This window comes from Mustela erminea, chromosome 3 (genome assembly GCF_009829155.1).
Source record: "Mustela erminea isolate mMusErm1 chromosome 3, mMusErm1.Pri, whole genome shotgun sequence".
NCBI classification, from domain to species: domain Eukaryota; kingdom Metazoa; phylum Chordata; class Mammalia; order Carnivora; family Mustelidae; genus Mustela; species Mustela erminea.
In genome coordinates this window covers 144,157,676-144,180,301 of record NC_045616.1, presented here as the reverse complement: position 1 = coordinate 144,180,301, position 22,626 = coordinate 144,157,676, and the positions used below count along the sequence as shown (strand labels likewise).

At 34.3% G+C, this 22,626-nt stretch overlaps 1 long non-coding RNA gene and 1 pseudogene across 1 annotated transcript in view; both read left to right on the top strand.

The window, feature by feature from the left end:
• The window catches only part of LOC116587034, a 165,008-nt gene that overhangs the window by 59,103 nt on the left and 83,279 nt on the right, over positions 1-22,626 (top strand). The window lies entirely within an intron of this gene.
• On the top strand, positions 13,437-14,073 carry LOC116587032 (annotated as a pseudogene).

Genomic DNA, 22,626 nt, shown 5'->3' with positions numbered 1-22,626 from the left:
TGTCACATAATTTATACACTTAAAAGTGGAAATGTATATATGAAGAAACTAAATGGAGATATTGAAAGAAATAAATTCTTAGTCAATCTGACCCATTTTTTTGAACCCATGGTAAATCAAATGACTGAAACTAAACAAGTAAATATAAATCAAATCTTTCTTTAATAATAAGAAATGCAATTTTATTTTTAAAGCTCGTGAAATATGCTCTTTCTCCTGGTTAAGCCGCAAGGTTAAAATCAAATAAATTTTATTTTATTTTTTTTTCAAAGATTTTATTTATTTATTTGACAGAGAGAGATCACAAGTAGGCAGAGAGGCAGGCAGAGAGAGAGGAAGGGAAGCAAGCTCTCTGCTGAGCAGAGAGCCTGATGCAGGACTCGATCCCAGGACCCTGAGATCATGACCTGAGCCGAAGGCAGCGGCTTAACCCACTGAGCCACCCAGGCACCCTCAAATAAATGTTAAAATAAGTTTCCAGTTGAATTCTAACAAAAGAAGAGATAACTAGCTGCAATTAAAGTTTTTATATAGGTTATAACTAGCAAATCAGATATAGTTAGTACTCTTAAAATTATCAAGAAAAATATAGCATCCAGGAATAAACTTAGTGAAAATATACAAATGCTTTATGAAATGTTTAAACCTTTACTGTATGACAGTTACAAAATTTAAAGTCACTCATGTACTTGGCTTGGAAAACACAGTATTTCAGAGAACGGTATCTGTGATGAGCACCAGACAATGTATGGAAAGGTTGAATTACTATATTGCACACCTGAAACTAACATAACACTATGTGTTCACTAATTGGAATTAAAATAAAAATTTAAACAAAAAAGAAAAAGAACACCCTTTATAGATGTCTTTAATACAGATTTCTTGATGGCATATACTCTTTGTTTTTGTTAGCCTATAAATGTTCTTTTTGCACCATTTTTCCTTGAAAAAAATGTTTCGATGGCACACAATTCTGGGTTGAATTATTTCCTCTCAGTTCTCTCTTTTCCTGTCTTCTGGGTGTACCCTCAATCTCATTGTTTCTTTATAAAAGAGATTCTTTCTCTCTGGCCCTTTTTAATACCATCTTGTTTCTGATGTACTATGACTAACATTAAAGTGAGTTGAAGTACGAAAAAAAGGAAGAGAGAACAATATCTGAATATAACTCACATACTGCACAAATATGATAATCTATATGTGACTTGCTGAGAAGTTAGATGAAGTTAACATTTTTTTTTTCCTCCACTTTGAATCCATTATTCACTTCCAGCCAGTATGTAAAAAATGCCAATCAAGGATGAGAGTAAGCCAGTGTTTTTGAAGGAATGATGGGTGTTTTAGTCAGTTCAGGCTCCTATAACAAAATGCCATAAACTGGATGACTTGAAAGCAGCAGAAATTTATATCTTATAGTTCTGGAAGCTGAAAGTGCAAGAATCAGTGCAAGCATACTTAGGTTCTGTTGAGAACTGTCTTTTGAGCTGCAGACTGGTTTCTTTTGTATCCATCTTCATATGGCAGAGAGCAGAAAGAGGAACCAAGCTCTCTCCTGACTTAATCCTATTTATGAGAGGACCCTGAATCTCATCTTAATTACATCCCAAAAGTCTCATCTTCTAACACCATCAGGTTGTGGGGGTGGTGAGTGGGTAGGGTTAGTCAAATTGAGTGAAATGGTAAGGTGCTCTTGGTCAATGTAAACTGTGAGTGGTCACCACTAGCGTGCAATGACAGAGTTCGTGCTGGCAGTGAAAGAGTGCAGATGTGTGGGTATCATCCACAGAGAAGACGTCATTGCAAATTCCAACAGCACCAGTCAAAAGAAACTTTGTTTCCTTTTATCATAGTTCAGAAATTCAGCCCTGGAAAAGTTAGAAACAACATCTAGCATGCAACAGGCGGGGGGTCTGTGGAATAAGAAAGGTGAAGGATAAGGCTTATTTCTCTTTACTTTTCTTCAACAAACAAGTGGACATGGGTCTTGTCTGAACTGTGGGTAGAGCTGCGTGTAGAAAAATAAATTGAATGCAATTGAAAAAGTTAATTTTGATTAGATTGTATTTAGTAATCACTTCAAGTGAGGTTTTCAAATGCCTGTATATATTTGGAAACCATCTGTGGTCTACTTGAGAATTCAGAAGATATTGAAGGCTGCATGTTGGGCTAGAACATAGTGGTTGGGAATTATATAGATGTTTCCTGATGTACCTACCAACTCCAGACATTCAATAAAGCATATATAGGACTTATGCTTCAAGAATAAATAAATGAATAGCTAAGGGTCAGTATGTCATAATAATACTACAAATTTAGACAAAAGAAAGGTAAACTGGATAATGTTGATAATGTTAACCAAAAAGCAAAGTTCTTAATGTGCAAATAAAAATTTAGATTAAAAACATATCTTGATATGTAAAATATAAGAACAAACAGATCAAAGAAAAGTAGATATCGAAGCCAGTGAATACATGCAGTAATGCTTACCTCACCTACTGAATCATAAAATACAGTTTCCATTTGTATTATTGGAAAGTATTTTTAAAATTTTCTTTTTAAAAAGAGAATATCAAGGATTGATTAGTATATAAAGAAAGGGTACTCTCATATATTCATTCTGTCTGTGGACAGATTATTGAAAACTTTATGGATAGTGACTTGGCAACATCTAAAATGTCTAGTTCCAAATAGTGGCCAATATAAGTGAATATTTATATTAATAATCATAGTGAATTTGCCTTGTACCAAATTACCTTTCTTCTAAAACTTATGCATTTAGAAATCTCCTAATTTAAATTATAATCAGGTGCCTTTGAATATTATATTGCTATATAGTGGGTGTTCTGTATTTCACTTTTACAAAGATCAGAAAAAGAACATGACTTGATGAACGCAACTTTCTCTCTTTTAAAGATTTATTTATTTATTTTGAGAGAGAAAGAGTGTGCACACGCACAGGGGGATGCGTGCTCAGAAGTTGGGGGAGGGGCAGAGGGAGGGAATCTTCCAGCAAACTCCCCGCTGAGCACGGAGCCCAGGCAGAGGTGGGGCTCCATCTCACAACCCATGAGATCATGACCCAAGCAGGAACCAAGCTCAACCAACTACCCACCCAGGCACTCAATGGACACGACTTTTGTTCTGCAGCTTATAATGATCAAAATAGAGTGGATATGTTTGACAGTCAACCATGCTAATATCATTTACAATCTCTAATTATTATCTTCTCTGATTTTTCATATAGATTATTTCAATACTCTATGTTCCCTGGATTTATAGGCAATAGTAAAAAATATTTTATGGGAAAAATTACTATTCTCTCATTCTAATCTAGCAGCTGGAGCTCTAGTGTGTGTGTGTGTGTGTGTGTGTGTGTGTGTGTGTGTGTGTGTGTATAAAAGAAATAACCTGTATAGTCACCTTTAGAAATTATAATCAAATATGCAGTGGCTAAAGACTTGCATTCTAATTAATTCCAATGTTTTTACATTTGAGATACTGTTTGCAAATGTTTGAATATTCATAGTGTTTTTTTAACCTGCTTTAAATAAGAATAACAATAATGCAGACTGAATAGAATTAATTAATAATGAACATTTCACTTTGTTAAATGTAGATACTTGAAGAACTAGTCCAGTACATTGAGAGGGATGACATGACATAGAACAGAACATTTTGTTTTGTATTAGAGGGGACTTCTGTCTCCTTTTCCTGCATCATGCATTTGGTTAACCTTCTATACAGTAATTCCCTTCTCCAGTTGGGCCAGACATAACACTCTTCCTAGGAACCTTACATGCTTTTTGGAACCTATAATTCACATCTTCATAGGTGGAGATTTAAGGTTCTGGGGTAGTTTCAGGAAAGAAGAGTTTTCTCTTCCCTTTAAGGGCCTTCCAGCTGGACTAAGAATTGAAGTGGCATGAGTCTGATTAACAGGAGAAAGTTGGGGAATCCATATAGACTTGAAATTCCAAATACAGTGAGGTAACATGATGCTTTTATATGAGATAAGGAAAGAGGTAGAAGTCTGAGGATACAAAGTGGAGAAAGACGGTAGCATCTGATGTCAGTCAGTTAAGCCTCTGACTTGATTTTGGCTCAAGTCATTATCTCAGGGTTGTAAGATGGAGCCCCACCTCAGACTCTGTGCACAGACTGATTGATATCCTCTCTCTCCCCTTCCTGCTCCCAGAACTTGCTGTCTAAATAAATAAATAAGTAAGTAAATAAGTAAATAAATAAATAAATAAAATCTTAAAAATAAATGGAGAAAGACCCCTTTGTTGCTTTTAACTCAAAACTATATTCATGCCAAACTGTCTCATCTTAGGGCTGCCAGCCCTTGGCTCATATAGTATTGAAGTTTGATCATGGTATTAGGACACTGTCCAAAGTGAACGGAATACAGTAGGCACTAAGAGGTGGAAGAAATCAGGTAAAACTGACAGTAGAATGTCTATGTACAGCCAAAAGTTTACAGGTTTTCAAGTTAGATCATAGGTAGTGGGGCCATTTAGGTAATGCCTGGATTTTGCATTCTTCAAGCATGGATCTTTTTTTTTTTTAAGATCTTATTTATTTATTTGAGAGGGAGAATGAGATGGGGGGAGCTCACAGGGACAAACAGACTCCCTGCCAAGCAGGGAGCCCAATATGGGACTCGATCCAGTACTCCAGGATCATGACCTAACCCGAAGGCAGTTGCTTCAGCAACTGAGGCCACCCAGGCGCCCCATCCAAGCACTGATTCTTGAGACACAAAGAATCCTAATTTGCAAATCCATTAACCAGGATTGGGGAAATGATCAGAATGGAATATTCTAACATTTAATAATTATAAATGAAATAAAAAGATTCCCTCTACTGGTCTGAATAATCCTTTAGAAGCCACATAATATAAAGTTAATAAAGTGGATGTACTCCCATTTTACCACGTAAAATAATCTGAAAACATTATAGAAATATTACTTTGAAATTTCTAATAATCAATTCTATGTTACTTAGAGATTTTCAGTCCAAGCATGCTCTACTCCATCTTCAATCTGAAACTGATAATGTATTGCTTGTGTTGTTAACTAGGTTAATATGTAGTGTTCTGTCTCCCAAGTTCCTAGTGATAATTAAAATATTCCTAAAATTTAAAGACTTTTCTTCACATGCATGTATAAAGATTAATGTTCTCTATCTCAAGATAGTTTCAGTAGTTTTTAAGAGAATTTAACATAAGGAATGAAAATCAAATGTGATTATTAAATGTTAAATACAGGTGCTAAAATTAAATATTTTCTTAAAAATTAGAGTATATATTATATAAGCTTTAGAAAGTGGCAAGTTATACAAATTGTTTGATTTCCTTTGAAGGAAAAAACCTTAAAACTATAATAAGGTAAAATTAATTCTGTGATAATCCAAAAGGGCCTAGATTTTAATAGGATTCAACTTATGTGCCATAAAATAAAATGGATAAGACAAGAGAAAGAATGATAACATATATCTAACCTAATAAATCTGAGAAAAAGTCAAGAGAAGAGCCTTTCTCAAGGGAATAAAGATAGCTTGTTACACTTTACCTGCCAAGAAGAAGGAGAATGAGAAAGGCAGTGAAAGTATATAGCAAAAAATGTACTGTGTCTCTGAATAAAACTCATGATATTTCCAGAATTCAGAATTCTGCCAGCAAGTACATTCTCTTAACTAATTAGAATCAAAGGAAATGTTTTGGGCCAGATCTAGCTGATGTTAAAATCTCATCATTTCCATCCTTGGTATTTTCCTATCTTGAGAAAATACTATTTTTAACTGAAAAAAATAATGAAAATATATTCCACTTTATTTACTATCTTAAGAATATTAAACATTCACATAATTTTTATATGATATTTCACTTAGAAAAAAGACTAGAAAACTTTCATCGAAAATATTGACACCATGATTCTATAGTTATTGGGATTAACTATATATTTGCTTTTCCTAAAGAACTTACCCTGTTTCTTGTTTCGAGTTAAGTGGTTCAGTAAATCCCCTCACCTTGTTCTAAATAATATCAATAATATTAATACTAATAAAGAAATTCCAACCTAATTACAGATTTTAATATATTTCAAATTGTTACTGCTTCTCCTTCCTCTAGCTATCAATCAATTAAAAAGTTAATAAATTCAGGTACTTCTGGGGCGCCTGGGTAGCTCAGTGGCTTAGGCCTCTACCTTCAGCTCAGGTCATGGTCTCAGGGTCCTGGGATTGAGTTCTCTGCTCAGCGGGGAGCTCGATCAAACACTGATTGTTGATAATATAATATTAACTATATCTCATAAATTATTTTAATGAATACACAAGAAATAATTCAAGAATTAACAGATTTATATATGGAAATGAGGCTTAAAAAGATAAAATCTGGAGGGCACCTGGGTGGCTCAGTGGGTTAAGCATCTGCCTTCAGCTCACGTCATGATCTCAGGGTCCTGGGATCAAGCCCCTCATTGGGCTCTCGGCTCAGCAGGGAGCCTGCTTCCCCCTCTCTCTCTGCCTGATTCTTTGCCTACTTGTGATCTCTCTGTCTCTGTCAAATACATAAATAAAATCTTAAAAAAATAAATTCAGGTACTTCTTAAATATTTTCCTTTACTTAGCATAAGCATACTTTTACATAGCATCCTTTCTCCATTGCAAAAGCTGAGGTTTAAAAAAAATTCTAAACATGACAAAGTGATATCCAATTGACTCCTTTCACAATTTTATGTCACAAATTTGTGATGTTGTGTCAACATGATGAAAACTTTGGGAATATAGGCATTGTCAGTAATCCATGAAATAAACTAATACTCCACATAGACAGCATTCTCAGAATTATCAACAAAGCTTCACAAATGTCCACAGATATAATTCACAGAGTGAACCCTAGAGAAACTGAACATAAAACTGAGTTGAAAATTTCATATTATTATAGAATTTCAAAATGAAAAAAAAAAAGGCCATTAAATCAATGTGACAATCTTCAAGAAATGTAGAGCATTATTTCTTCAGTTATATCCCCCCAAGATTTGTCCAACCTACTTTTAAATGACTAAAGCAATGAAGCTTCCTCTATGCATCCTTTGGGATACTGTCCCATAGCCTAATTCTAAGTACTATTAGGAATTTTGGTAAGTGTGTGAATTCTCAGGACATTTTTATGCCTTGTTTCAGCAAATTGCTATTCACAGATGACTTCATCAAAAAAGGTGTCTTTGTATAGAATCAGATGATTGAAAACTCATGCTGCATTTTGCATAATATTTGATAGCTGTTACCATCCTGAATAACATGTACTTATTTCCATGACTCATTTTCTTCTATTATGATTTTATATAGTTTGTAAATAGAGTTACTGTGAACGGTCTCATGATGTCTAAAAATGGAAGGTGTGGAAGTTAAATGCAATCAAGCAAGAAAGATTAATTAAAAAAACTTGCACCCTCAGATAGTTTTCAAAGATTGTGAGCATTTTATTGTTTCTGTGATATGACTACTAATTGTTAAAAATAACCAATATGACATTCTTTAACAAGTCGTTTCAGGAAATAGTAACCATAGGCCAGAGAGCAAATATGTATTTGCGTGTACTTTACGGACATACACAGGTATATAGGTACACACACATCTAAATATAAAATAAATATACATAACCACATTACCCATATATGTGTGTGTGTGTATTTCTGTATATTTATCTTTCTGTATCAGCAACACTATAATAATCACTGCTATGAGATACAGGAAGGAGAGGATCTAGGTTAAAATATAAGTTGGAACCACCTCCACATTAAAATGCCTGGAGTCATTTAAAATAGGTGAAAATCTCTCAGGACTAACTATAGGATTGCTGGTGGGGGGGGGGGATTTGTGGTTATATCACCATTGAAAGAAACTAAATAAAACAAGGAGAGTCTGCAAGGAAACCAAAATAGACCAGAGAGGTAATAAGGAATTTAGAAGAATGAGACATGAATATCAAATGACAGTTTGGTGCTGATAGTACATAAATTTCAAGTGAATGAATCTGAGCTTGCACCTGCACCAGCTGTATGGCATTACCTAGGCTTCCAAATGTCTCAATGCCTCATTTTCATCTCCTGCTTAAAAAAAAAAAAAAAAAAAATGGAAAGAATGCTTAAGTACATTGCAGATTTGAAATGTAGACTAAATATAATATTTAAAGTCCTATGAGATATAAAGACTCATTTGATATTATTTTATTGTGCATCTCATTAACCCTATAATTAACATTTGTGTTAGAAATATTAATTTGCAATGATCCAAATGAAGAATAAATTATTGTGGGAAAAACAGAATAATGTGTTCAACTGACTATAGAAGAAAGAAGCTTCCATTTATATAGATTTTTGTCACATACATTATGTGTGGTGCATTATGCTTACTGTAGAATATTTCTTTTTTTTTTACTTTTTTGCTATTTAGGCCCACAAATGAACTCAGTAAAAAAGTCACATATAACAGGAAAGAGCAACAGAAGCTAAATTTGATCAAAACATTTCACTACCTTACTTTTTGTGGATATCTGAAAAATGTTCTTAAATAGTAATGGTTTGTCCACTAAACATTATTTTATTATTTTCCATATATACAAGTTTGAGAATGGCATAAATTTTGGTGAATGAATTATCCCATTCACTACATCACTTTTGTAAGTATGATTCCTGCAGTTTTGTGTCTCTACCATTATAACTTTGTCTTTCTCTATGTCCCCAAAAGATTGAACCTTTAAGCTGTGTTAGCTTTGACCTTTGAAGTGAGGTTAGGAAAAAAAAGAAGAAGAAGGAGAAGAATAGTCCAGTTAAACTGTTACTACTCAGCCTTTTGGTTAACGAAATGTGGTATTTATCATTTTATCATTATTATGTACACTGAGTTTTTCTTATATAAGATTACTTTAGAATAAAATCTCATGGTGTTTGTTTATATGTAAAGCTTAGAAAGGTCAAGCTTTTTGAAGACCTTCCAAGTTATATTTCAGAATCCTATTATTTACATTTTTTCGTAACGTTAAATGTCATTTTGTTTGCAGGCAAAGAACCAACTTCATTCCTCCATTATATTAATGGAATGAATAAAATTAAAAATGCATCATCGGATTAGTGATCCAGAGAAGGAGAATGCCTATTGTGCAGTCAGACTGCACAATACTATAGACTGGGAAGGTCAAATGTTTGCTACTGCTGGGTTGTATTACCACATGAAATGTAGAATAATGAGTTAAGACAAATTACACATAGTCAATGAGATAATGGTTTACGTTCTACATTGAGTTTATAGATTAAAGGAAAAACATACATAGTATGAGGAGTTAGCCACAGTTACCTAACCAAAAATCTTGTAAAGCTCATTTATCTCTACTCGTTTAATTCACTATGTAAATATTATATTTCCTGATGTTTTTTATTTTACCATAAGAGTAGCATATATTCTCAATTCAATTTCATAATTTACTCATATACAGGCATTGCCAATTGAATTATTTATATTAATCATATTGAAAATAAGATCTGTCAGGAACATATTGAAAGTGAAATCAGAAAGTGAATTTCAAACTCATATTTTTGTGCTGTGCATATTGAAAATATAGAGAATCATGAAAATTTATGGGAAGCACCAAATGTATCACCATTGGGCCTTATTTAGACTTCAGACATCTTTGATCATATCATGATATGTTCATTTTGACCAGCGATATCAAACAAAAGTGTCTCTAAATAGCTTTATATATGTTGATCAATTTCCAGTTTTTCCAGTTTTCTACAATCTGCAATGATTGGTCTTCTTTAGATGAATACATTATAGCCGCTTATAGGCATTGAGTTTAGCAATCTCATTTTTCCCTCAGAAGACTTGAAAGTATAGGTATTGTATATATGCAATCAGATAAAAAACTCATACATTGTGACATAAAACATTGATGTGTTTGCAGTAAGTTAAAGATGGTTAGGTTATTTGAACAACTATAAAAGTAGTTTAAAAAATTAAGTTGTGGTCTAGAAAATTGATAAGAGCTATCTAAAACTCTTCCAGGGAACTAGATACTGATTTCCTATAGGTCCCATAGATGATTAATATGGTTTATTTATTTTATATCTACACATAACAAGATATTAACAGTTAATAACATTCAAATACAATAAATGAAAGCATAAGATCTATAATATTGCTTTAAAATAGGTACATCCTCAGTGGACTTCTTGGGAAATAGAAATCATTTGCTGCCAAAAATTTCACTTGTCAACTTGGTAAAGTGCCAAACTTTTAACTTAACTAAAATTAAGTTAATTTTATGTAAAATTAAGTTAATTTATCTCCAAGTACAGTCACCTTATGAGGTACTAGAGGTTATGATTTCAACATACACATTTTGGGGAGGGAATGCATTTCAGCTCATAATAACCCATTTTCCCAAATAATTAAATACATAAAAGAGAATGGAATAATGATATTTATAACACTGGGCCATAATCACATGTCAACATCAGGTTATAACACTTCAATTTATATAATTTAGTTATAATACCTTTGTACTTTTTAGGCACATTGGTTGTGTGTGTGTGTGTATGTGTAGTATCAGAGAGACCATGCCAGAATCTCAACTTACTATGTTATCTTTCAAAATTTTTTTGTGAAAAGTAGGTTATTATAAAGTTAAAATCTAATATTATATGTGATAGTTTATTTTTAGAGCCCAATAAAGTTGGTTTCCTAATAAAAATTTACTTCCTTTTTTTCAATTCCAAGGTTATGTATTTTCCATTAGGTTATTTAAACCAATGAAAACCAAATAAACAACTCCCTAAAACATAAATGAATTTTATTATTTTTTATATATAAAGAGAAAAAAAACCTGAAATTTACATGTCATTACTGCACACTAATACATTTTCAAATTGATGATTCAAGTTAAGTTTACTTCATAAATTGGGACAGATGCTGAAGACATTAGAACTGAATATAGTGGGACACCTGGGTGGCTCAATCCTTAAGCGTCTGCCTTTGGCTCAGGTCATGATCCCAGGGTCCTGAGATTGAGCCCTACATAGGGCTCTCTACCAGTGGGAAAATTGTTTCTCCCTCTCCTATCCCCGCCCCTGCTTGTGTTCCCTTTCTTGCTGTCTTTGTCTCTGTCAAATAAATAAATAAAATCTTAAAAAAAAAAAAAAAGAACTGAATATAGTGAACGTATATAGGAGTGTGTGTGTGCATGTGCCGTATGTATGCTTCACTGTGTATATGTGTGTGCATTTATAATATGTCTTCCTTAAGTAAGAAAACAAAGAAGTCAGCCTCCATATTAAAAATCAAATATCATTGTGGTTTTGATTTGTATTTCCCTGATGCCGAGTGATATGGGAGAAGAGGGGTGGGGTTATGGACATTGGGGAGGATATGTGCTTTGGGGAGTGCTGTGAAGTGTGTAAACCCGGCGATTCACAGACCTGTACCCCTGGGGATAAAAATATATATTTATAAAAAATAAAAGATTTAAAAAATAAACAAATATCAGTCTTTTACTGGCCCAATCAATACATAGCTTTCTAGGGTTTTTAAATAAGATTCAATAAAATTCAATGACGTATTTAATGTAAGCACCTCAAGCTTTTGGACATATTCTCAAAAAGAAAAAAAATTAAGCTTAGTACAGAGCCCTGCACATACTAAAGTATTTGGTAAATGTTTGTTAAATATAAAGATCTTCAAGAGTTACTGTGTTGCTGGTAGTCAGTTTCCCAGGAATCTACCCTCTCTAATTAGCTTACAACAGAGCCTGCTCTTTTTTGTCTTCTGGGGTCAGCCCTTAGGTGAGGAGGGGAAAAGGGTGCACAACAGGAAGCAGCATAAGTGGAATACTGACAAGAGGAAAAAGAAGCCAATAAACCAAACCAAGAATCTAATTTATCTTATGCTACCCAAGTCCCCTCCAGATCTAAAAGGGCAACTGCTCTCTGGCACTCAGAAATAAGAGGAAAGGATTATTACTTGGGCAGAGAGAGATGACTGGAACAAGTCCTAAAATATGTTTTAGAACATTCTGGGCTACTGTTTTTCTGATTCAGGTGGTATATTGAAAAATAATGTTCATTTGCCTATTCTTTTTTCCTTTTTTTTTTTTTTAAGATTTTATTTATTTATTTGACAAGGGGAGAGAGAGAATGTGAGAAAGGAAACACAAGCAGGGGGAGTGGGAGAGGAAGAAGCATGCTTCCCACTGCGCAGGGAGCCAGATGTGGGGCTCACGCAGGACTCGATCCCAGCGTCCTGGGATCATGAGGCAGATGCTTAATGACTGAGCCACCCAGGCTCCCCTGCCAATTTTTTTTCTTATTTGATGGCATAAACAAAGCAGCCAGTCTAGCAATGAGACTGAAGTTATCTTTGGAATGGGGAGAGGAGAAAGGACAAGAGGAACATCTTCAAACCTTTGAATTAATTTTACTAATTATGTAACACGAATCAGGGGTGTTTGCTGTAGTCGGGACTGAGAACTTATCAGTAATCAGACACTGTTTTAGTAAAAGTGTAAAGGTCATTTGTTGTTGTTATTTGTATGTAAAAATAATGACTTTATCTTTAAAACTGTAGATGGTACTTTGAGCAGATTGCCATCAGAGAATTGCCAAGATATCGATCAGTTTGGGAGTTGGTGGCAGGAAATTAGAATGAGATACACAGCAAAGTGTCAATGACAACAAATGTGCATATCTCTGCCTTTTTATCAGTTGTTTTTTATTTATTTATTTTTTAAACAACAAAGAGAGACCTGGATAAATAGATCTTTAGCAAAGAAAGGAAAATCCTACATAGGATATACAAATGGAGAAATCGTCTGATGGAGTAATGTGAAGTCTTTCCAAATTTAAACACAGGGAGAACCTTAGTCCTATGTCAGATTTTTCTTAAATGTATGTAATATTCAAATTAACTGTATTAGACTATTTTAGTGATTCTTATTTATATTTTTTATATATAAAAATGATGAATGTGTTCAGCAAACATTCAAGTAGTTTATACACTCCAATTCCTTAAACAGATGAAGGGAATTGAAGGTTAGTCAACACTTGGAAAATTATGTCTCCCTGTGTAAAACATCAGTTCCATAGAAAACAATATCATAGAGGATAGCTGTGTTTCAGTTACTGTGTAATAACCAAGATCTTTGAGAAGGTACAGTTAACAAATCAAAATTAAGGGTAAAACCATGGAATAGAGTGACTAACACCAAACAGAGGAAAAGATCTTTGAAACTGAGTGAGTGTGACCTTGGATGGATTATCTGTTTACATGGTTGTCAAAGGAAAGGATGATGGTTAGAAAAATAAGAAAAGATGAGTAACTGGTGGTCCCAGGTTATTGGGGGGGCGGATGGTGGTGCTGTTGGGCTATAGGCTGTGAGGGAGTGTGGAAGCCTCCTGCTGCCACAGGAGCCCGTTGGCCACAGTAAGCATTTATAATGTATTTCTCCTTTGAGTGGATCAACAGTGTCCTCCAGTTCCTAGGACTCTATAAGAAATACGGAAAACTTGTATTCTTGGGTTTGGACGATGTAGACAAAATCACTCTTCTACACATGCTCAACAGTGACTGATTGGGCCAATATGTTTCAACATTAGATCCAACATCAGACAGGTGACAGTTGCTGGAAAGACTTTTATAACTTTTGATCTTGGCAGGCATGAGCAAGCAAGTCAGGTTTGGAAAAATTATCTCCCAGCAATCAGTGGGATTGTCTTTCCGGTGGATTGTGCAGATCATCCTCACCTCATGGAAACCACACTTGAGCTAAATGCTTTAATGACTAATGAAACAATACCAATGTGCCAATCCTTATCTTGGATAACAAAAGCAACAGAACAGGTGTAATCAGTGAAGAAAAGCTCCATGAGATATTTAGGCTTTTTGGATAGACCACAGGAAGGGTATTGTGACCTGGAGGGAGCTGACTCCCTGCCCCATGGAAGTGTTACTTGCAGAGTGCTCAAGAGGCAAGGCTATGACAAGGGCTTCCACTGGCTTTCCCAGTATATTGATTGATGTTTGGACAGTGAAAGCAAAAGAGTTTTACTTCTCTGGACTGACCCTAAAAAAAAAAAATTAAAAAAAGCAAAGAAAAAAAAAAGAAGAGGACAAAATAAGAAAAGAAAGGACGACTATGAAAAATAAGTTAATACTGTGAAATAATGAGGGAAATTACCTGGGACTAATAAGTGACAGAGGAATGCAGATTTTAACCTCTGTTGTACAACCACAATTTCCAAAGATTTTATTGTTATTATTATTATTAGATATTGTTATTGAAACAAAACTTATGCATACTAGAATTATTTTACAACAGCTTTTTCATTCTCAGGTTCTCTGACTCATTTCTGGTTGGTTAATTTTACCTTCTCTTAGATTTTTTAGATTTTGTCTATTTTTGAAAAGTATCTATAAAAAATTGAATTATAGATAGGCAGTTATTTTCTTTCAGATCATTAGAAATAATTTTTTTGATCTAAATTCTTGTTACCATGGTTGCTGTGGAAAGTTAATAGTCAATTTAATTCTTCCTTCTACAAAAAGTAATCAACCTTCGTTCTCCACACCCACCTATTTCCATTCCACTAGCTGTTGTATTCTGGAGTTTTATTATGATGTGTCTAAGAATGAATTTATTTTTATTTATTCCACTTTGGATTTGCTGGCTTCTTAGAATTAAGAGCTTGTGTCTTCCATCAATTTTGGAAAATCCTCAGACATTGTCTTTATAAAAGACATTCTGGCTCCAAGCTACCTCTTGACTTATAGAGTTCCAATTAAATATCTGTTAGATCCTTGCTCTACCCTCTATAACTCTTTTTCTTTTTTTTAAGATTTTTTTATTCATTTGAGAGAGAGAGAGAGAGAGAGCACGCGCGTGAGAACACAATCAGGGTGGAGCGTAGATGGAGAAGAAGAAGCAGTGCAGAGCAGGGAGCCTGATTCAGGGCTTGATCCCAGGACCCTGGAATCATGACTTGAGCTGAAGGCAGAAACTTAACCACCTGAGCCACCCAGGCCCCCCAACTCTATAACTCTTATTTAGCTTTTTGTACTTTATGTTTTTATGTCCTTCCATACTGCAATGTGACAATATTTACTTTTCAAATTTTTTCTCTCTAGCTGAATTTAATTTGCTGTTAAAATCGTTTTTTAAATTAGGTTATTATTTCATTTGTAGATTTTATTTTATGTTTTAAAGATTATTTATTTATTTGTCAGAGAGAGAGAGAAAGAGCACAAAAGCAGAGAGAGAAGCAGGCTACATGCTGAAGAAGGAGCCCAGTTAGGTGACAGGATTCCAGGACCCTGAGATCGTGACCTGAGCCAAAGACAGACCATTAACTGATTGAGCTACCCAGGTGTCCCTATAGATCTACTTTAATTTAGGTTTTCTAGGTTTAGTCTTTTTCCTTCTGTTTTATATCTTTGTTCTTTAGTGAATCTCTTTCCCTGGCTATAGTTTTAAGGCACTTAAAAAAATAGTAATTCCAGGACACCTGGGTAGGTCAGTCGGTTAAGCTTCCCACTCTTGGTTTTGGCTCAGGTCATGATCTGAGGATCCTGAGTTGGAGCCCCCTGGGGGCTCCCTATTCAGTGCAGAGTCTGCTTGTCCCTGTCCCTCTGCTCCTCCCTCCTTTCTCTCTCTCTCTCTCTAACATAGATACATGCATACATAAAATCTTCAAAAAAAAAAAAAATCCCAGTAAACATCATGTTTTATTGCTATTCCCATTCATGACACTTAGTTTCCATAGGAGTTAGATTAATATTAATTGTATCCTGGTTATACAATTACTAAAATTAAACAATCTTTTTTGCATTAATCTTAGAGTTAAGGTAAATGTGATTTCTTCCAGTGAGTCTCTGATAGGTTCTGTGAGGCACTATTGTTCTTATAAGTTATACAAAAAGTGAACTCAGAATAGATTATAGACCTAAATAAAAAATGTAAAACTATAAAACTTACAGAAATAAAAATAGGAGACATTGCTTTGGCTTTAAGTTTGATGATGAATTTTACATACAACACAAAAGTACAGTATATTAAAAAATAATAAATTATACTTTGTTAACATTCTCATGAAACAAATAAGATTTGAACCATGGTTGGGGAGAAAATATTTACAAATCATGTATTTGATTAAAGACATTTTTCCTGGATATAAAAATAACACTTAAAAACCAATAATAAGAAAATAAACTACCCAGTACAAAAGTGGATGAATGATATCAATAGATACTTCATCAAAGATGATAGATCGCAAATATGCATATATAAATTTCCTCAAACATCATTTGTCACTAGGGAGATATAAATTCAAACAACAGTAAGATATATTTGTGCACTATAGAATGGTTCCAAAATCCAAAACAAACAAACAAACAAACAAAAAACCCCCACAAAACTTGGTAATGTAAAATCCTGGCAAGTATTATTCATGACTGGTTGAAATTAAAAATTGTACAGTCACTTTGAAAGGATCATTTGACAGTTTATTATAAAGTTAAACATAGATTTACAAGACAGTGTAGCATTCATGCTCCTAGATAGTTAAGTGAAAACTTACTTTTGTTCAAAAACCTGTATGTTCATGCTTAGGGAACCTTTATTGATTTATAATCACAAAGAACTGAAAGCAACCAAGATTTCTTTCCATAGATGAATGGATATGCAAACTATATTGCATCTGTACAATGGACTATTTAGGGATAAAAATGGAACAACTTATCGATTTATGCAATACCAATGATCTTGGTAGAGACAAGCAGTTTAAAGGGCTTCTACTCTGCCTTTTTGTCATTCTTTTATAAAAATATCAGGAAAGCCATGTGAAGATTCTTCTGGATTCTAAGAATCTTCATTATTATGAACTCAAGAACCAAGGTAGTGACCGCATGTTGTGTCTCTGTACATTCATTGATAAGCTTGAAACAGACTGAATTAATTATGGTTTTCCATATACCCCTGCTCTACTAGAGCAGGGCATGATGGTGGTCTAGATCACCTCATATCATTCTTAGCTCAGGTGATGTTCCTATAGCTCTTGTAAGATGTAGAAATGCTCCTCTGTGTAGAAAAATCTCAGTCTTCCTCCTGTGGTCCTCCTTTACTCCCACACTACAAGCATAGTACAGCCATCCTCAACAACACTTCCAACACCAGATATGTGTTTGATTTGTTTTTCCTATAACAGGCAACTCTCTGTGACACCTATAATTTAACTCATTTCTGACATCATCTATCTGGAGATTGCATCAAATCCCACAAATCCCATTATTAAGCGTTCAGTCCCACAAGACTGCCAATCTCCCCGCTTCAGATGTCAGTCACAAGTCCAGGCTATGATTTGTGCTTCTGACCAACCAGAGGTTCCCACAACCCCACCTTGGGCTTGATTAATTTGCTAGAGCATCTCATAAAATTCAGGAAGAGTTTACTTACTGTTTACTTTTTTTTAATGAAAATATATGATAAAAGATATATGTGAACATCAGATGGAAGAGATGCATAAGGAAAGGTCTGTGGGATGGGACACAGAACTTCCATGCCCTCTCCAGGTGCTACATTCTTTCTGAACCTCCCTGTGTTCACCAGCCTTGAAGTTCTCCAAGCCCCATAGTGGGGCTGCAAATGGAGTTAAGATTTGATCATGCTTACATGATGATCCCTACGTAAAGACCCCAATACTATGCGTAACAATCCATCCCGGTGGATGAATCTTAGTAATTATAACACTGTAGCATGCCAGAGGTTATTAGAGCCAGTTACTACCACTGGTGGAATCCTTACTGCTACCTGATGAAATTCCTGACTCTTAAACCAGGATTGTGCTTTCTGGGGTCACTTCTAATAGTAATGTCCTAGTCAAAATTTACTGAAAGGAGACTCTCAGTCAAAGATTATGTTACAAGAAGTTTATTTAAAAGGTTGTTTCCAGGTCTACCATGAGGTAGGAGAAGTGGAAAAGAAATAACAAAATTACTAATATTAGTCATGTAATTCTAGCTGGCTAATAGCACAGATCTTACCTCCTAGGGACTTTCTGATATAGTGTATTGAATACACATCAGATTTGTTTCATAAAGGGTGGGGAGGGAGAGTATTTACTCACCACCTCCAATCCCACACTGTTTGAGGGTCTATCCTTGGGTCTTAACTCTCTGGCATTTTATTGTAACAATAACATTTATATAAGAGAGCAAGTGTGAATATTAAATAAGGCATTTTTGCAAATAACTTATCAAAGTACTTATATAATAAGCTTCAGTAATATTGATTTTGCTGGCCACCTGGGTGGCTTAGTCATTAAGCATCTGTCTTCTGCTCAGATCATGATCCCAGGGTCCTGGGATGGAGCCTCATTGGGCTCCCTGCTCGGCCAGAAGCCTGCTTCTCCCTCTCCCACTCTCTCTGCTTGTGTTCCCTCTCTCACTGTCACTCTCTCTCTCTCTGTCAAATAAATAAAATCTTTTAAAAAGTTATAATTTTACTCTTATTAAAATCATTTTCAAATATCAGACATTTGATAATGGTCTGTGTCAGAATGTAAGCACTATGCATAACACTTTGTTCTTCAAATTATCTTACACAACATCAGAGAAGTGCTACTTGGTGGTATGTATTTGTTTTCAAAGTTTATCACTAATGAATATTTAAAAATTAGAGTTCATTTTTCAAGTTCAAACTTATAAAACATACCTGCTATGACTACATCTTTTAAAATTTAGTGTAGGTTTCAAACAACAAGAGGAGTACAGTATCTTTGAATCCTAAAACAGCAAATGACCTTTGTTTAACATCTCGTGTAAGGTTTTTTGCCTCTAGGCTTTATGACCCATTGAGAATAAGGTTGCCTTTTTAAAAATTTATTTATACAGATTTTGAGGAAAGCATTTTTAAAGTTTGTCTGAGTTAACATTCTTCATCTCAAAGCTATATCACATAAGCACTTCAAAACTTGGCCTTTTTGACCTCAGCCCTCCTTTTCTCAGAGCAGTCAAAATAGAACAATATCCACCTGTTTGAAACCCAACATTTCTAATCAGTCCATTATCCATTCTGAGTTGTCTCTTGGTCTGTGTATGTTCACATTTTCAGAGGCATGGGGACAAAGTGAAGAAAAACAACTAATATAAAATAAATTAATATTTGAAGAGACTCTAGAAATTTCCAACTCCTTCTCTTTATGAATGAACAGATAAAAATGGAGACTAAGTACATATATAACAAAAATTCTCATCTTAGTGTAGATTATATTATAGTTTTTAATGTGCATTCATTTTAATTGCTTTGTAGTATTTAAATCTAATATTTTAGAAATTCAAAGGATTTTAAAGCTAGGAAGTTTAGAATAATGTTACTGGTAACAATTGAAAGGTGTGTCTATATTGATTCAGGTAATTCTAAAATCACTATTTTATATTATTTCAGTTTACAATTTTGTGAGAAAATTACCTCTTCCAGTTTTCATATTTTACATATACATATTTATTTTGATGAGGATGGAATAATAAAGATTTACAGAAACAAATATTGTGGGGAAAATATAAAAGACTCGAATTCTTAGTGTAAATATTTCTGTTGTATTATATCCTGTTCTTTGAAATGCATCCACTAACATGCTAAATCTGATGTTCATTCTCAATAATGTCTGCAAAGTGAAATATTTTTTAAAAAAGAAAACAACATTTATCTTGTATTTGCGTGTGTTTTATTCACTTCTATAAAGTGCAGGGCTGGGGAAGGCAAGATGAAAAGGTATGATAGTGCTGAGTGGTGGAATTTGGCACAATAGCTCTCGAGTGTATAATACAGCCAACAGGGAGACTAAATGCATCAGGACGTATTTATATTGACAAAGGAGTCATTCTTTGTAGTGTTTAGAAGAAGGATTCTGCCATGACCCACATAACAAATTGCTGTTGTCTGACCTCATTGAAACAAGACCTTGGTGAAGTACATTCAGTGGAGCTGATGTAGTAGAGGTTCTCTTACCACAGCACTGCTGGAGGGCCACGATTATTCTGCCCCTCATTTCCTGGACTACTAAACACTTGATAAAGAGTCTTATCACCTTGATCCCAGAGCTCTTTTACTACGAGACTGAAAAGGAGAGGCTGTGTTACCACAGAGTGGCATGTTATTTTCTGAAGAGTTAAGACTACTGAATGAAAGAAAGAACTACAGAGTGAAGTAAAACCTTGTTTTTGTTGTAGCACATTCAGTCAGCAGTTTGCATTAAGAGTTGTTGTTGGTTTTTTGTTGTTGTTGTTTTTTTTCCTCCTCACTTTGTATTCTGTTATCTTGTGCACTGGAGCAGCCAAAAGCAACCAGTTTCTAAAAGGCCTCCTCCGTCAATCATCTCACTTCCACTTCAGATGTACAGTTTATTAAAAAGAGAAGAGAAGAAGAAACGGAGGGTTATGGAGCAGACGGAGGTGGGGGGTTGGGTGGAACACTGGGTGTGGTGCTAAAACAATGAATCTTGAACACCGGAAGAAAAATTAAATTAAGATGTTTAAAAGCAAAGGGAAGACATATATAGTTTGTTTTATAACACATTGCTATTTCTTATAGGTTATGTTTGTCTTAAAACCGCAGTGTTTTTCTTACAGTATACTTATGTATGGATTTTTGCCTATTAATATTCATTAAGGACTTATTAAGTAGACACTGTCATGTGATTGACTGCCCTGGAGCAGACACATTAGAAATGACTTTTCAGACATTTCCAGGGTTAAGAACAATATGATTGTAAAGATTTATTTTATATATATATAATATTGACGTTTTTAAAATTTTTTCAAACTAAATAAACTCAAGTCTGAAAAATTACAAAACAATTTTTCCAAAAGGAAAATGTGAGAACGTTTAGTCCTCATTAAGTACTTCCTGTCACTACTGCTGAGCAGGCGGTTCTATATTCACTTAGAATAACTAAAGTAATCTTTGGTAATTTTTCTAATAGCCAATAAAGAACTGAATCTTACACACCACCAGACATCTTAAAAGCTAAGCTCTTTAATTGTTGTTCTTAATGTTCCATTTAATATTTTATTGCTGAAAGCAGTCAGGAGGAAAGCACTGGTTTATAATTTTCATTTTGAAGTGTGTTTCGTGGATTTCATTCTTACTGAATTGATTTTGCGAGAAAGTTGTTTCAAGCACTTTGTCCAGAATACCTTAAATTAAATAACAATGTCGGGAAAAAATCCAGGCCGATTAGTCATGGGAGTTATCAAGACTAAAACACTGGTATCTGAAAAGCTCTTTCTCACCATTTTAACACCTTTAATGAAAGTGTGGAGAATATTGCAGTTTGGCTGTATTAGGGACTTTTGATAGGTGAGAAAAATTTATAAAACTGTATTTATGTTTTCTAAATATTTTTGAAAAAAAAATTTTTTGGTTTAGATTAGGGAAATATATGTATATGGTCTCCCACCCACCTTAGAGTTTACAGCATGTTGTAGATTAATAAAATGTGGAAACAAGGAATGTGGAAACAAGGCACAAAAATAACTTAGAGATGGATAGCAACTTCAGTCAACCTAGAGAAATAGAAATCAACCTGTGATTGACTGAATCATGTTCCCCTCAATATACTGAGGCCTTAACCTCTAATGTGACTATATTTGGAAATAGGGCCTTTAAAGAGGTAGTTAAGGTTAAATAAGGTAATAAAGGAGGGGCCCAAGTCCAATCTGACTGATGTCTTTATAGGAAGAGGAAGAAACACCAGAGAGATACATGTACAAAGAAAGGGACATCTGAAGACATAGCAAGAAAGTGGCCATCTGCAAGCCAAGGAGATAAGATTTAAGAGAAACCCAATCTTCTGGAATTTTGATCGTAGACTTTCAGCCTCCAGAACTTTAAGAAAATAATTTCTGTTGTTTAAGTTACATAGTCTCTTGTATATTGTCATGGCAGCCTGAGTATACTAACACAATACCATGCCAAGGCAGAAAAATAGCTATTTTCCATAAAGATAATTTTTAATTTACTAAAGTATATGCATTTCAAAACACATTTATCCTAATTGTCTCTGATTGTGCTATTCAGAACTCTTTCATTAAATTTTAATAAAGATGTATCATTATAACAAGACATACTTACCTTACATAATTTTCACGGCATTTTAATCATGAGTAAGCTAGGTTGAAAAATATAAAAAGCATTGAAACTTAGAAAAATGTTGGGAAAAATATACTTCTGCCACTTTTTTGTGTGTGTTTCTAAATGAAAGATTCTATTACTTGCTATGTATTTAGCTTTTAGCTTAAAAAAAAAAATGTGACTACCAACTTGCCTGCCCGTTTGCCATCTTCAAAATTGATTTTAGTTACCGTCCATTAAACCAAGCGAACTAAGGAAGAGCTGAGTCTAATACCTTTCAAGAAAATTACAATTTTTTTGTCCATTTGGTTTAGGAATAGCCATGCAAACTAGTTCTGAGAAGTGCTTCATGGATTAAAAACTGCTGAGATTCCTTGAGGGGTATTTTTTCATTGCAAAGAACAGGAAAAGTTACTCTTTCTCCTGCCACTCAGTGTGGTTGGGTA